This window comes from Dermacentor albipictus, chromosome 4 (assembly GCF_038994185.2).
Source record: "Dermacentor albipictus isolate Rhodes 1998 colony chromosome 4, USDA_Dalb.pri_finalv2, whole genome shotgun sequence".
In the NCBI taxonomy this organism is placed as follows: Eukaryota; Metazoa; Arthropoda; class Arachnida; order Ixodida; family Ixodidae; genus Dermacentor; species Dermacentor albipictus.
This window is the reverse complement of record NC_091824.1, coordinates 1890205-1905717: the sequence shown is the minus strand read 5'-3', so window position 1 is coordinate 1905717 and position 15513 is coordinate 1890205. Positions and strand designations below refer to the sequence as shown.

The 15513-nt window shown below is 46.6% G+C and overlaps 1 protein-coding gene across 2 annotated transcripts in view; it reads right to left on the bottom strand.

Annotated features, from left to right (window-relative positions):
- Positions 1-15513, bottom strand: part of LOC139059570 (uncharacterized) — a 161525-nt gene that overhangs the window by 14228 nt on the left and 131784 nt on the right. Inside the window, exon 3 of one of the 2 annotated variants that reach the window (XR_011514204.1) lies at positions 2413-2435. The exons of the other annotated variant lie outside the window; for it this stretch is intronic. The gene's annotated coding sequence lies outside the window, so the exon portion shown is untranslated. The remainder of the gene's footprint in view (positions 1-2412; positions 2436-15513) is intronic. 2 annotated transcript variants of the gene reach the window in all.

Here is a 15513-nt window from a genome sequence, read left to right as displayed (position 1 = left end):
GAGAGTACACGGCACACATGTCACATCCCTTGACCGGTGGCACCATACGATGCAACTGCTACATGTCGGACCACTTCCGAACGAGACGGTAGGCCTAGCTCGCTGACAGCCGCAATCAGGGCCAACGGTACTTACGATCTGGCCACAGCCCGTCAGTTTGCTTATTTTTTACAACGTAATTAACGTGGGCTTAAATAAATAAGTTTTCCTAGTGTCCTCGGTGCAAATTGCAAACGAAACGACTCTAAGAGACAAGTATCACAGGTCATAGTTATTGGAAAAACACTTACATATGTAAAAGTCATTGCGCAGCACTTTAACTGCTTTTTTCGTAGCGTCTTTGATAAGACAACTCCTATTACGCCTCATAAAAAAATGTTTCGACTGACTCACGTTGACTTCATATCATACCCTGGTGTAGCTTCAATACTTCTGAACTTGAAGACAAAATCATCTTGTGGTCCAGACAACATACCTAGTGCATTTCTTCGCTGTTATGCAGAAATCATCGCTCATTTTCTCATTGTGCTGTTTTGATTTTCACTATTAACTGCAAAACTACCTAGTGATTGGAAGAAGGCTGGTGTTGCTCCCATCTTTAAGAAAGGCAACTATTTATTCTTAGAAAATTACCGTCCTATGTCATTAACATCACTAACTTCTAAAATGCTTGAACATGTAATAGCTAAACGCATTGCGGAATATCTTGAAGAAAACTCTATACTAACTCTCAGCGTGGCTTTATAAAGGGTTATTCAACCGTAACTCAGTTAGTCACAGTGATTCATTCATTTGCAGAAACTCTGGATAAGAATGGCCAAATGGACGTCATATTCCTTCATTCCTTCACAAAGATATTCACCACAATCTAATTACGAAACGTAAGGACATAAATCTGCCAGATATATTTATTGCATAGCTTGAAGACTATTTCGCCGACGATGCCCAGTTTGTTTCAGTTGATGGGAACACTTCCAGCCTTCTTCTAGTAACATCAGACGTGCCGCAGGGCAATGTTCTGGGGCCACTGTTGTTCTTACTTTATATGAATGACATTGTTAACGCAGTACTAGCAGGAACTCAATTCAGACTGTTCGCGGATGATCGTGTGCTCTTTCGTCAAGTTGCTTGTACTAACGATTAACAGAATTGGAGTTTAAGTCTTACTAACATATTAAATTGGTGTCATGAACACGGTATGGCTCTAAATGCACAAAAGACTGTTTATCTTTGCGTAACTCGCACAAAAACACCTCTTGACTTTACGTATAACCTTGGCTTAACATCAATACATCCAGTAACGAACTACAAATATCTCGGCGTAACAATAACTAATGACTTGTCTTGGAATATACACATACACAACATATGTTTTGCCGCCTTCCGTAAGTTGTGTTTTCTAAAACATAAGCATAGAAATTCAAGCTTAGAACGACAGAAAGCTGAGATAGTTGGTAAGGATTCATTATGCAAAAAAGAGGTGAGGCGTGCAGACAGGACGCAAGAGTAGACAAGTGGACAACACGAACGCCCAATATCAACTGAACTGAAGGGAGCACTGAGGCGAAAAAAGAAAGAAGACACAAAATCATCGACAAAACTTGCCGCATGACGGGTTGCTAAATTCCGTAAATGAGTGCATTGAAGAACAAGTGCAAGAGTCGGCTTTTATGGACAGATGCGGTGTTTCCACGGGAGCTTTTCTAGAAATTTTTCAATGCACTGGAAGTCGACGCTGATTGGGTGGAGAGATGGCGTTTTTCTTCAGAAATCAGGCATTTGTATTGGCTCAAAAGTTGCCCCTATTTTTAGCAATGTTTAGCTGAGTAAGGGTGACAATCTGCTTCAATTGATTAGAAAACTGTATAAACTATAACCTTCTTTTCTTTCTTTTTACACGAATTGTGTACTCAAGTGCTGAAAATGCGTACTACTTTAATTTCATGTGTGACCTCCTGAAAGCCTGCCACTGCCATGTTGCTGCCAATGTACGGGTGGCACGGCCTAGTCAGGCAAATGTTTGCCTTTAGCCGTGTCCCCTAAGACAATCTGTTCATTGTCTTAAATAAATCAATAAAGAAAGAAAGAAAGAAAGAAAGCTGCTTAGAGAAAGGCAGAGGTGTTAGCGTTATCAGTATACTTCGTTACGTTGGTGATTACCTGATTTTCTGCAATAGGGAAGAATTCGATTCCGCTGCTACCTCAGTAACTAAGCAATTTCAACTTGATGGACGAGGATTAAAGTTTACCAAGGAATTTCCTCAGCGACACGTAATTCAGTTTCTTGACATTTCCTTGGTCTTCGAACAAAATCACGGTTGTTGGCAGTACTCCCCAAGATCTTCGAAGCCGTTGCTAAACTTTCAATCCAAGCATTCCAAAGCAGTAAAGAACGGAATTTCCATGTCGTACCTTAAGTCTTCTCTCACCAGATCCTGCATGTAAAAAATGAGCGCCAGTTTTAATGCGCAGGTCCGGCGCCTATTAGAAGCAGGTTATCCTAGTGAAGCAGTGGCCACTGTGGCTGAGCGCCTAAAGAAGTCGGTTTCGAGGGGGACGGATGCGATTAAAGAAAGCAGTAATAGCAAAAAAAGAGTAGTGGCTGTTTCGTATATTCGTTCAGTGTCGCACAGGCTTAAAAAAGTTGCAAGTAGATATGATGTTAATGTTGCTTTCACTGCTCCCAACAAGCTAGGTAAGATATGCGCTGCCGTGCAGGGGAAAAGAGAGCAGGTAAAAGGCAAAAAAAGAACAGATAATAGTCCAGTGAAGCACAATAAGAACAACCGGTTTACTGACTGTCGTATGGGTGTGGTTTATAAAATTCCCCTTAGCTGTGGCCAGTTCTACGTAGGGCAAACGGGGCCGTGTATCAATCAAAGGCTAATAGAGCATAAAAGGTCGTTAACCGGTGGATCGCCTTCTAATCTTTCCCTACATTGTGAAGATTGTAACTGCACGCCAGAGTTAGATGACAGCGCAGTATTGTACAGGCATAAGAATGAAGATACGCGTCTTATGGTAGAGGCAGGGCATATCTATAACGGTGGAAGTGCGTGCGTGAGTCAGCCTTCGATTACCTTACATAAGGAAGAGATTAAGTGCCTGAACAGTAGTAGCGACAGTAGTAGGAATGTAGGAAAAGGGGTTTATTTTACATTATTCATACTGGCTCCAGATACAGAAGCCCACTCTGCGTAGGAGCATGTTAAACGTCTGAGTTCACATCAGGACACGTCAGCACACCTCCTCACTGCACCAAAAGTCTCCACTTCTAAAACAGTCGTCTTCCCTAGGAGACTAGACGAGAATCTGATGGCTATATCTCAGCCAACCCCAATCGCCGAATCGGTCGCAAAATCCCTCCCTTGATGTCGCACCGTTCCGCCGGACTCCGCCTACTATGTTGCAAAAGGACTTCTTCTTGGGCAAGTTGGTGCTTAGATTTCCTAGGTATACTTTGTGGCGCAAAATACATTTCTGGAAAAGGGACTGTCTCCCTTTCTTCTGTCCCTTTTCCAGAAATGTATTTTGCGCCACAAAGTATACCTACTATGTTGCAATGTTGAACCTTCGCCTCCGCACATGGCGCAAGCGCTTGGCAATCTGGGAATCCAAGATCGACGCTGTTCCCATGGTAGCCTTCGACGTTAGTCCCTTTGATAAATTAGTGATAAAAGTGTGTTTGCGCGTCCCGGTCTATGTTGAGCCTCGTCAATGTCTGGAATCGCGCTGATGAAAGCACGTCTTCGTGGGAAACGTCTAAGGAATGCTCATCGTATTGGGACGTAACAGACTAATCCGGCGCCGAGATTCAATCTGAGAAGGGTGACCAGCTGTCGGGTTGCCTAAAGTGTCGGTGTTGATTCGCGACCTCGAGGATTGTTCTAGAAGTGATGGCTCATGACACATTGCACCGTGAGATCACAACGTTCGAACGCGTGGCAGTTTGGGCGAGTTGACTGGAACGCTCACTCTGTTATCCGTTCCTTTTCATTACCCTTCCACCTTCCTTTTCGCTCTTTCCGAGCTGCGCTACAAGCCTAGAAAAGTCCCAAAGTTCGCTTTGGGACTTTGCGACATGGACACACACTCCATGCGGCGCTCCTCAGCGACACGCCCACCGGGCGCCATGATCCCTGCATCGCTTTACAATGTTCTAATCACCTCTCTCTGTGTATCACTATTTTTTGTCGTGCTCAGCCCACGGCAAAACAAAAGTTGCCTATCTAAATAGCATCCATAGGTATACGTTTATTGCTTAAAATCCCTGGTCTGCATCCGTCTGCATCCTTATTCTGGCTCCCCTTCATATACTTGACCACAAAGTTGTATTCCTGCAAAATGAGACTCCATCTCAGCAGTCTCCCTTTTTTTCGACATTTACTTCAGCCAGGCAACAGGACAATGCTCGCGCTCTACCGTGAATTTCCTGTCTTTTATATAGGATCCTAGTTTAAGAATTGCCTATATTGTGCACTGCTGCGACACTAGTTTGTGTCGAACCCGGCTCCATACGCTAGTGTGGCGGAGCCTTCCGATTGAAGAAATCCGGAGCTCGGATGTTGGGAAATCGAAAAACAACCGTTTTGCTGGAATTTCAACAAAACTTATTTACGTCGTTAAATAGGATCAACAGCAAAAGGTCAAGTGTTCAGCAACGAGCTTCTGGACGAGCCTCGTTTCTAGGGCTCTGAGTAGCTTGTTTTCTCTCCGCACAGGATCTCTGTTCCACCCTGCCTCCTGGCGTTAGCCACTCACGCAGTGTTCACAGCCCACCGGGACGACAGTCAATCGAGAAGACCAAATAACACTGCCGCAGACGTAATATCAGACCGGCGGCCCCCATCAAGTTCCAGCGGGCGCAAAGGCGGAACAAGGGTCTGGCCATGGGAGAGGAGATCGTTTGCTCCCAACTGGTCTTCTCCGCTGCATCTCAGTATGGGGCAGGCACCAGTTCATCCATGAAACGTCCACGAGCCTTTCGCGTCGTCTTTCGCGTCATCGTCAAGAAAAGAGTTGTCCGGAGTGGCATCTCTTTGATGATGTATGGGGTTTTATGGCGCAAGGGCTAGGTATGACCAAAGAGCGCCATGTCTGTGGTAGTGGGTTCACAGTGTAATTATGATTACTATGAAATTGATGTGACGTGGCTGTAAAGGGGCCTTAAAATATAGGCTCTAAAGTGCATAAAATCTGTATAATAAAATTATGGCGATGACGTATGACTTGTACTATGAACATTTAGATGCATTTAAAAGAATGATACGATAGGTAAAATATATCTGTTTATACGAAATCCTAGAGCACTACTGCCTCCTTAGAGCCCTTGAAACACAAGGGCCTGGAGGCATGTGCTATGCAAAACAATTATCGCAGCGGCATCCTCTAAAGAGAGAAAGCGCTACGAATGCATGGGACTAATAACATGTAAGACCACATCTCTGAGGAAATCTATAGGACTGTGTCGGCATTAAAAAGCGGTTCTGGACCAAGAAGCATTGCAGGATGAAGAGGAATGTGCTGTCGGTATGGTAATGAAAAATGTCTCTTTCTCTCAGATTCGGCTTCCCGACACTCCAGGAGGACGTGGAGTACGGTCAGCCTCTCCCCGCATCTACCACAAGTTGGAGGCTCACTTCCGGTGAGTAGAAAATTATGGGTGCCAAACGTGTGTTCTATTCTGAGACGACAGAATAGGACATCTGTTTTGCGCGATATTGTAGTAGAGGGCCAGAATCCTAACTGTGGTTTTATCAGGTGGAGCTTATTATTCGTTTCCGGGTCCCACATGCGTTGCCAGCGGTCCCGCAATCTCCTTCGCAAGAAAGGCCTCAGATCTGTGGCAGGCACCGCAGCGGTAGGGTTACCGGCTTGCGATGCGATAGACGTGGCCATCTCGTCCGCCACAACGTTGCCCTCGATGCTCCTATGGCCAGGCACCCAGCATACAATGATACGCTGGTTAATAATAATAATAATAATAATATTAGATATGTACGCTTTGCACAAGACGCTGTAGAGTTCATTAAGTACTGAATTTTTGTGTCTATAGAGTGACATCAAGGCCTTCACGACGCTTAGGGAGTCTGTATATATCGCCGATTTTTGAAGTTTTGATTTTTTTATATGATTTACAGAAGACAGTACTGCGTAGGCCTCCGCCGTGAGGATACTTCTTTCCGGGTGCAGTACACCAGACTCTGAGAAGGATGAGCCGAAGGCAGCATAAGACACCCCGGCATTTGACTTTGAAGCGTCTGTGTAGAACTCTGCACAGGAGTGCTTGTGCTGGAGTTCTAGAAAATGCATTCGGATTTCTATCTCTGGTGCGTGTTTTGTTACTTCTAGAAAGGATATGTCACATTCTATCAGCTGCCACTCCCAAGGTGGTAACAGCTTGGTTGGATGCATTAGGCGAAGCTCGAAGAGTGGGACACGCATTTCATCACTAAGCTCCCTCACTCGAAGCGAGAAAGGCCTTCTCAGAGAGGGACGATTATGGAAAAGTGTAGTACATGTCATATCGTTAACAGTGGGAAAACATGGATGTTGATGATTGGAATGTATTTTCAAGAAATATGTAAGGCTGATGTAAGTTCTCTGTAGATGGAGGGACCATTCATTTGATTCCGCGTATAAGCTTTCAATAGGACTAGTCCTGAAAGCGCCAGTGGCTATGCGGATACCTAGATGGTGAACAGGATCTAGAATCTTTAGTGCACTCGGAGCGGCAGAGTTATATACGACGGCACCATAGTCCAATCGTGATCGAATTAGACTCTTATAAATATTCATCACACTTCCTGTCACTACCCCATGTTGTGGTGGGATAGAATTTTAGGTAAATTCATTGTCCTTAGACATTTTTCTTTAAGATATTTAATGTGTTGAATAAAAGTAAGCTTGGAGTCAAGTATAATACCTAGAAATTTGTGTTCTTTGTTGATAGGTATTTGATGTCCATACAGTTGGACACAAGGATCTGGAACAAGGCCTCCCTTTCTAGTAAAAAGAACACAAGAACTTTTGTGGGGGCTGATTTTAAATCCGTTTGTGTCTGCCCACTTGGAAACCTTGTTCAAACCCTGCTGCACCTGCCTCTCGCATACTGCGAGGTTACAGGATTTGAAGCAGATTTGAATGTCGTCGACGTATATGGAATAAAATATGGCAGGTGGTAATGAAGCACGAAGCGTGTTCATTTTCACAATAAAGAGCGTACAACTAAGCACGCCTCCTTGGGGTACACCTGTTTCTTGTGTGAAAGGTCGCGACAATACGTTGCCGATTTTCACGCGGAAGATGCGATGTTAAAAATAGCTTTCGATTATTTTCAACATATTTCCACAGATGCCAATTCCCGACAAGTCTCGCAAGATGCCGTAACGCCATGCTGTGTCATACGCCTTCTCCATGTCAAGGAATATTGATAAGAAGAACTGTTCATGTACATATGCATCACGAATATATCCTTCAATGCGTAAAAGATGATCTGTTGTCGTCCTGCCTTCTCTGAAGCCACACTGATAAGGATCAAGTATATTGTTGAATTCAAGGAAATGTATGAGTCTGCGATTAATCATTTTTTCAAAAAGCTTGCACAGGCAGCTCGTAAGCGCTATCGGGCGATAGCTTGCCGCCAGGGATGGGTCCTTCTCATGCTTCAAAACAGGGACCACAATTGCTTCTTTCCATGTGTGTGGAAGGTATCCGGCAGCACAAATAGTGTTGAAGAGTGCGAGTAGTGTAACTTGTGTGTCATTGTGCAAGTTTTTGATCATGTCATACATGACTCGGTCAGGGTCATGTATGGCAGTGCTGTTGCATGAGATCAAGGCAGCTCTCAACTCTGCAATACTGAATGGCCGGTTATACGCTTCGTCGTGTCTGCATTTATGTACAACTGGCTTAAGCTCTTCTATTTCTTTATATTTAAGGAAAGATTCAGAATAGTGTATTGAGCTCGACACATGCTCAAAGTGTTCCCCAAGAGAGTCTGCCTGGTCTTGCAGGGTATCCCCTTGGTCGTTCACAAGAGGCATTGGATGGATTTGTTGCCCTTGTAGCTTTCTCAAGCCATTCCACACTTTTGCCTCCTGCGTGTATGAATTAATGCCGGAGAGGAACCTCACTCAACTTTGTCTCTTTGCCTGACGTCGTGTCCGCCTTCCCTGTGATTTAATCTGTTTAAAGTGAATTAGATTTTCGGCATTAGGCGATCTGCGCAATACGCCCCATGCCTTGTTCTGTTTCTTTCGCGCCTCTCTACAGTCTTCGTTCCACCAGGGAACACGTCTTCTTAGTGAACCACCATTTGTCTGTGGAATAAACTTCTCGGCTAAATCAATAATAAAAGCGGTAAAATATGCAATGGCATCATCTATAGTAAGATTATTTATCAAATCTGGTGATAAATAAGATGATTCTTTAAAATGCTCCCAATCCGCCGATGCTAATTTCCATCAAGGAATATGCGGAGGGTTTTCATGCAAAGTGATCAGGTTTAAAATTAGAGCGAAGTGGTCACTTCCATACAACTTAGTGATCACAGAACATTTCAGGAGAGGCAGAAGAGAAAAAGAACCGATTGCTAAATCTATTGCTGAATATGTGTTGTGTTGGACACTGTAATACGTCGGTTCCTTCTTGTAAACAGGCAGGCACTAGAGGTCAAAAGGAAATTTTCAATTATTCGACCTCTCGCGTCGCATCGCGAATCTCCCCACATGGTGTTGTGGGCATGAAAATCACCGACGAGTATGTAGGGTTCAGGAAGCTGATTAATTAGATTATGGAAATAGTTTTTTTTTCAGGCGACAGTTAGGCGGTATGTATAAAGAGCACACAGTCACCAGTTTGTTAAAAAGGATTGCCCGAACCGATACGGCCTCAAGGGGCGTCTGGAGGGCAATCTGTTGAAAAGCTACAGATTTATCCGCGAATATTGCAACACCGCCGGAGGCGTTAGCCTCGTTGCGGTCTTTGCGATAGATTATGTACTGACGTAAAAAGTTTGTCTGTGTGGGTTTCAGATGTGTCTCTTGAACACACAGCAACCTTGGATTATGTTGGTGTAACAGTTCTTTAATGTCGTCGAGGTTACGTAAAAGTCCTCGTACATTCCACTGTAGTATTTGTGATCAAAAATAACGTACAGCGCAAAGGACAAGGACAGCGATAGACGACATACACAGCGCTGACTTCCAACAAGATTTTATTGCGTTGCCACATCGTGTGTATATATACAGGGAGAGGCATGCGCAGAAAATGTACAACAGTCACAGGGGGTGTCCTAACAGCAAGTCATTGAACTAAGCACATGGTCACCTGAAAAAATAAAATAAAAGTTAAGCATTACGATTAATATCTGTTTAGAAACGCGACTTCACCAGGGGTCAGCGCGATTGAGGGCGCACTAACGCACATATTGCCAAGTTGTCTGATGAAATCTGCTTCCACAATTTCCGCATCCTAGAAGAAGCAGGGATAAATGCCGAGGCAGAGTGCAACGCACACAAGATTGCGCTCAGCGCGGCGGTAAGGGGCACTTTCAAGGTAGAACCGCTTCCGAGAAACGTCCACCCGCAATTCAACGAGGGGCGCCGAAAGGCGAGGGCCCGAGCACTGCTGAAATCGATCGCCAACTGCCCGGGCCTGGCGGCATTTGTAGACGCGGCCCAGTATGGGCGCAGCGACCGGTACGCGGCCGTCTCGGTACGCTGGGATGGCACAATAATTAACGCAGCATCGGTCAAGGGGGTAACGTCCGAAGTGGCCGAACAGGTGGCAATAGCCATGACAATGAGAGACCCCGAACGTCCTTACGTCTACACAGATTCGCGAGCGGCGGCAAGAGCATTCGCCTCGGGCTCGATATCCCGGGAAGCGGCGGCCGTCCTCGGCAGCGAGGGAGCCGCGGGTCAGCACCTCGTCAAATGGTTTCCAGCCCACATGGGGGCCGACGTGCACCCCGAATTTTCCAACGCCAACGAGCTGGCGCACGGACGCGCGCGAGGACTCACGCACCGCGGCGATCGTGGCGAGCGAGGTGGCGGGGAGGGAGGGGAGCACCGAGACCCGCTGCTCACCTTCAACGAAATAACAACACACTATCAGCTGTCGAGGAGGACCTTCCCACTCCCCCACGCTAAACTCACTAGACCACAGTCATCGATATTCAGAATGCTTCAGACAGGGTCGTTCCCCTCGAGAGGCAGACTGAGCCGTTATTCACCAGAAGTAGAGCCGCAATGTCCGGATTGTGGCGAATCCTACTGCTCGCTAGCGCACATGCTTTGGCAATGCTCCGCGTTAAGCGGCACCGTGTTCACTAAAGAAGAAGACTGGGTGGACGCCCTGCAAAGCGACGACCACCAGACCCAGCTCCGGGCCGTCCAGAGGGCTCACGAAAGGGCGGAGGCTCACGGGCTTCCCGTCCCAACGTGGGTGCGGCCCGCGACCCCTGCCGCCCACTAAACCAAGAGTGGGTGGAGAGGGGTTCCTCAGGACACATTAAAGTTATTTCCTCCTCCTCCCTGGTGAGCTGGGAAAGCCGTAACAACGTCCGCAGCACTGTACAAGGCCACCTGGGCATTCATTGCCGGGACTGCGGCTGCGTGCCATTCTTTGAAGATACGCAAGTTTTAGCGAGACACTGCTCACAGCTCACCAGGGAAATTGTGGAAGCTGATTTCATCAGAAAACTTGGCAATATGTGCGTTAGTGCGCCCTCAATCGCGCTGACCCCTGGTGAAGTCGCGTTTCGAAACAGATATTAATCGTAATGCTTAACTTTTATTTTATTTTTTTAGGTGACCATGTGCTTAGTTCAATGACTTGCTGTTAGGACACCCCCTGTGACTGTTGTACAATTTCTGCGCATGCCTCTTCCTGTATATATACACACGATGTGGCAACGCAATAAAATCTTGTTGGAAGTCAGCGCTGTGTATGTCGTCTATCGCTGTCCTTGTCCTTTGCGCTGTACGTTATTTTTGATCATGAATTACCAACTAGCCCAAGCAACCACCCTAGTAGTATTTGTGTTTCCATTATGATAATGTATTGGGTGCTGTGTGTTTAAGCGATAAGGATTAGATCACGGGCCTTTTTCAGGCGCCGTGACGGGAGTTTTGTCTCTTTTGGAGCGATCGAGAGTGCCTCGCCGCTCCTTAGGCGCTGGTGGCGCCGTCTTGCTGGTGGTTGTGTCCATCGCCTCTTGCGAGGCGCTGGACAAGCGCTCTTCCGAGCGCTTTGTTTGGCGTGAAGACCTCGGCACGTTGGACGAGGCCTTTGAGGTCACCTGCCCGGAGGCCGATGGCCCCTTCTGCGGGGTTGGCGTAGCAGCGCTAGCTGCAGCCGCCAGGGGGGCGCACTGCCGCCTCACTGGGTGTGAGTCGGACAGCCGCCGGAGACCGTTGTGGCGCTGCCCCCTGACGCGCCACTTCGGCAAATGTGTTTTTGGGCAGGTAGGATACTCGCCTGCGTGCCTCCTTGAAACTAATACTTTCCTTGACTTTTATCGTCACAATTTCTTTTTCTTTTTTCCAGGATGGGCACGACCGCGAGTATGCGGCGTGCTCCCCTTCACAGTTTACACAATGGAGTGTTCTCACAAGCTTCACAGGTATGTTCGTGGGCACTGCACTTCGCACAGGTTTGACGGCCTCGGCAGCTCTGCGAACTGTGGCCGAAACGTTGGCATTTGAAACATCTGAGCGGATTGGGCACATATGGCCTAACACGGAGCTTGATATACCCTGCCTCGATTGACTCGGGCAGGACACTTGATCCGAAGGTGATTATCAACTGCTTGGTTTGGATTTCTTTGCCATCTCGCCTAATATTAATTCTTTGCACATTGACTACATTCTGTTCACTGAAGCCCTCCAAGAGTTCGGCCTCAGTGAGCTCGAGCAAGTCATCGTCCGACACAACGCCGCGGGTGGTGTTCATAGTACGGTGCGGCGTTACTGTTAGTAGGTTATCCCTAAATGACACAAGCTTAGGCAGTTTCTCGCATTGTTTCTTATCGCGAAGCTCTAGGAGGAGATCACCGCTTGCCAACCTGGTCGCCTTATAACCGGCTCCAAAAACATCGGTCAAAGTCTTTGATACAAGGAACGGTGAAATAGTGCGCACTGGTTTGCCGGGTTTTTCCGAGTGAACCACATGGAAACGTGGGAAGTTGTGGACTTGGCGTCCGAAAAATTGAAAAACTTCATCGGTGCGCCCTCTTTTCTGAGGGCGATCAGGGAGTGGAGGAAAGGAGCTATCCATAAATATATGTGAAATTTCGGCAGTAACGCCAGCCACCCACCGTGGAGTCCTACAAGGGGACGCTGCAGGGCCTGAAAAACAGGGCCTGCAAACGCCAGCTGTACGTTACCACTATAACCAAATATGAAATAACCTAGGTTGGCTATTCACACAAGGTTCCCCTTTGCTGCCTGGAAAAATTGGAAGTAAAGAGAAGCTAGGAGAAGACAGGAAAGATGAAAAGTGAGAGCAAGACGAAGGCTAGAGGGAGAGAGAGACAGGAAAAGGCAACTACCGATTTCCCCCGGGTGGGTCAGTCCGGGGGAGCCGTCTATGTGAAGCAGAGGCCGAAGGGGTGTGTTGCCTCCGCCGGGGGGCCTTAAAGGAACAAACACACAGCATCAGCTCAACCCCCGGGATCCCCCTTTCCCCAGACACGCCTAAGCCACGCACGGCTACACGCGGGAGGGTCCAATCCTCGTGTGCTCGGGTACGTGGTGTCGCAACACACCAAATGCCTGCTGACGCAGACGCCGCTGCGGGGGAGTGGCAACTCTTTCTTGCCATGTGGCGCGTCTGGTGTGGCTAGGGGAGCTCGTTACAAAAAAATTAGCAGCGCCCAGCATCACGTGGGAACTGTCCGACCATCTTTTCAGCGTAGTTCTCGCATTCTGCTCTTGCACGTCACAAACTGCATGTTGTCTGCTGAAGGCATAACAGGACAAATACTATTTCTCAGAAGTACTGAACGCATCTTCTCGGGGTGTCAGTTTTCGACTGAGTTACAGCAGGGGATGCTCTTCATCGTTTTCATTGAGTTGGGCAAGAATGACATCTAGACCATGGTTGCTGGCGTCACCTTGGAGAGTGAGTTCTCAGCGAAAGTCTGGCGAGACAAGCTCACGCCGTAAAGACAAGGTTCTCTTCTCAAAACAATCCACACATGCCGAATAAAGCTCCGCAAATTCTCCACTTTCGTGTGACCCACGCACTAATATTTTCTTTCTTGTGCACAAAGGACCCACATTGAAGAAAAAAAAACAGTACCTAAATTACGCGCTCGAAACTACACGAAAATTTGAGCTTATTTCTTAATAATTCCGCTCGCGCTCTAAGCGCTACTCAAGATGATGCTGTCTTATGAATACACGTGAGACACGCACCAATGCCTTGTTTCTCTCTGTGAGAGCAAGACACGCCTTAAAGGAACAGTATAAACACTCTAAAATTGTTCGGTTAAACAACGGCGCCTCCAAATAACCCGCCTTATTTTCTAAGAAGATCTTGCGATCCCTTCCGAAAAGTGAACGGATACTCGAGCGCGCCAGTACAGGATTATACAATTAACCTGGATTGGACGGTGCAAGTGTATCTCACAAAGAAAAAATTAAGCCTATCTGCTCAAAAATAAGGAACGACATATTGAGAAAACAGCTCCTACAATTTAAGTGCGCGAGAACCATCCTTTCCACAATATCGATGAGTTTCTAAAATGAATAATATAAACAAAACTGCACAGAAGCACAGAAATTAATGTGAGCTCACCTCGCGCAGACATGCGCGAGGCGAGCATGTCTGCGCGCCTCTGGTCGCGAGTTCGTCTTCTACAACAGCTGGGCCCGATGGCGCTCATAACGCCATGCCGCTCATAATACTGCCCCTCCTTCCTTGAAAGCGCTGGCAGTACTGCCCGGTCAGTGCGGTTATTTCGGTCTGAAATTCTTTGCCTCAATATATCGCGAAATGAAAACACGTATCGAGCTGCGCTCAAATTTCGCGTTAGGCAGTATCGCAATCGTGGGACATTTCTCACTACATCCTTAGTTGCTGATTATCGTGACGTGTTCTCGGCATCGTGAGGTATAATTTAAGACCACTTTCGTGTTCTTATGGCATCTGCAAGTGACCTAATCGACCATTTCTTTCTAGAAGTGGTTACAAGATACTCAGATCCTAGATGCGTCAAATGCGTCTAAACTCGACTAATAGGACCTTGCCTTCAAAAATACGCGTTTCTTGAGTAAGCTGCTAATGAGAAGGAATCGGTTAAATAGACATAAAAAACTCCCGTTTCTTTCAAACACTTGGTGCATGAAAGCTGGTACTTCTTGTATATCACCAGCCTGGCTACGCCCACTGCAGGGCAAAGGCCTCTCCCATACTTCCCCAACAACCCCGGTCATGTACTAATTGTGGCCACGTCGTCCCTGCAAACGTCTTAATCTCATCCGTCCACCTAACTTTCTGCCGCCCCCTGCTACGCTTCCCTTCGCTTGGAATCCAGTCCGTAACCCTTAATGACTAACAGTTATCTTCCCTCTTCATGACATGTCCTGCACATGCCCATTTCTTTTTCTTGATTTCAACTAAGATGTCATTAACTCGCGTTTGTTCCCTCACCCAACCTACTCTTTTCTTATCCCTTAACATTACACCCATCATTCTTCTTTCCATAGCTCGTTGCGTTGTCCTCAATTTAAGTAGAACCCTTTTCGTAAGCCTCCAGGTTTCTGCCCCGTAGGTGAGTGCTGGTAAGACACATCTATTATACGTTTGAGCTTATACTTTTCTCTTGAGGGATAATGGTCAATCCGCGGTCACTACCTGCCCTAAGTAGATGTATTCCCTCACCACTTCCAGTGCCTCTATACCTATTGTAGATTGCTGTTCTCTTCCGAGGCTGTTAAACATTACTTTAGTTTTCTGCACATTAATTTGTAGACCCACCCTTCTGCTTTGCCTCTCCAGGTCAGTAAGCATGCATTGCAATTGATCCCCTGAGTTACTAAGCAAGGCAATATCATCAGCGAATCGCAAGTTACTAAGGTATTCTCCGTTAACCTTTATCCCCATTTCTTCCCAACCCAGGTCTCTGAATACCTCTTGTAAACACGCTGTGAACAGCATTGGAGAGATCGTATCTCCCTTCCTCACGCCTTTCTTTATTGGGATTATGTTGCTTATTTTATGGAGGACTGCGGTGGCTGTGGAGCCGCTAAAGATGTCTTTCAGTATTTTTACATACGACTCGTTTGCACCCTGATTCCGTAATGCCTCCATGACTGCTGAGGTTTCAACAGAATCAAACGCTTTCTCGTAATCAATGAAAGCTATATATAAGGGTTGGTTATATTCCGCACATTTCTCTGTCACCTGGTCGATAGTGTGAATATGGTCTATTTTTGAGTAGCCTTTACGGAATCCTGCCTGTTCCTTTGCTTGACAGAAGTCTAAGGTGTTCCTGATTCTATT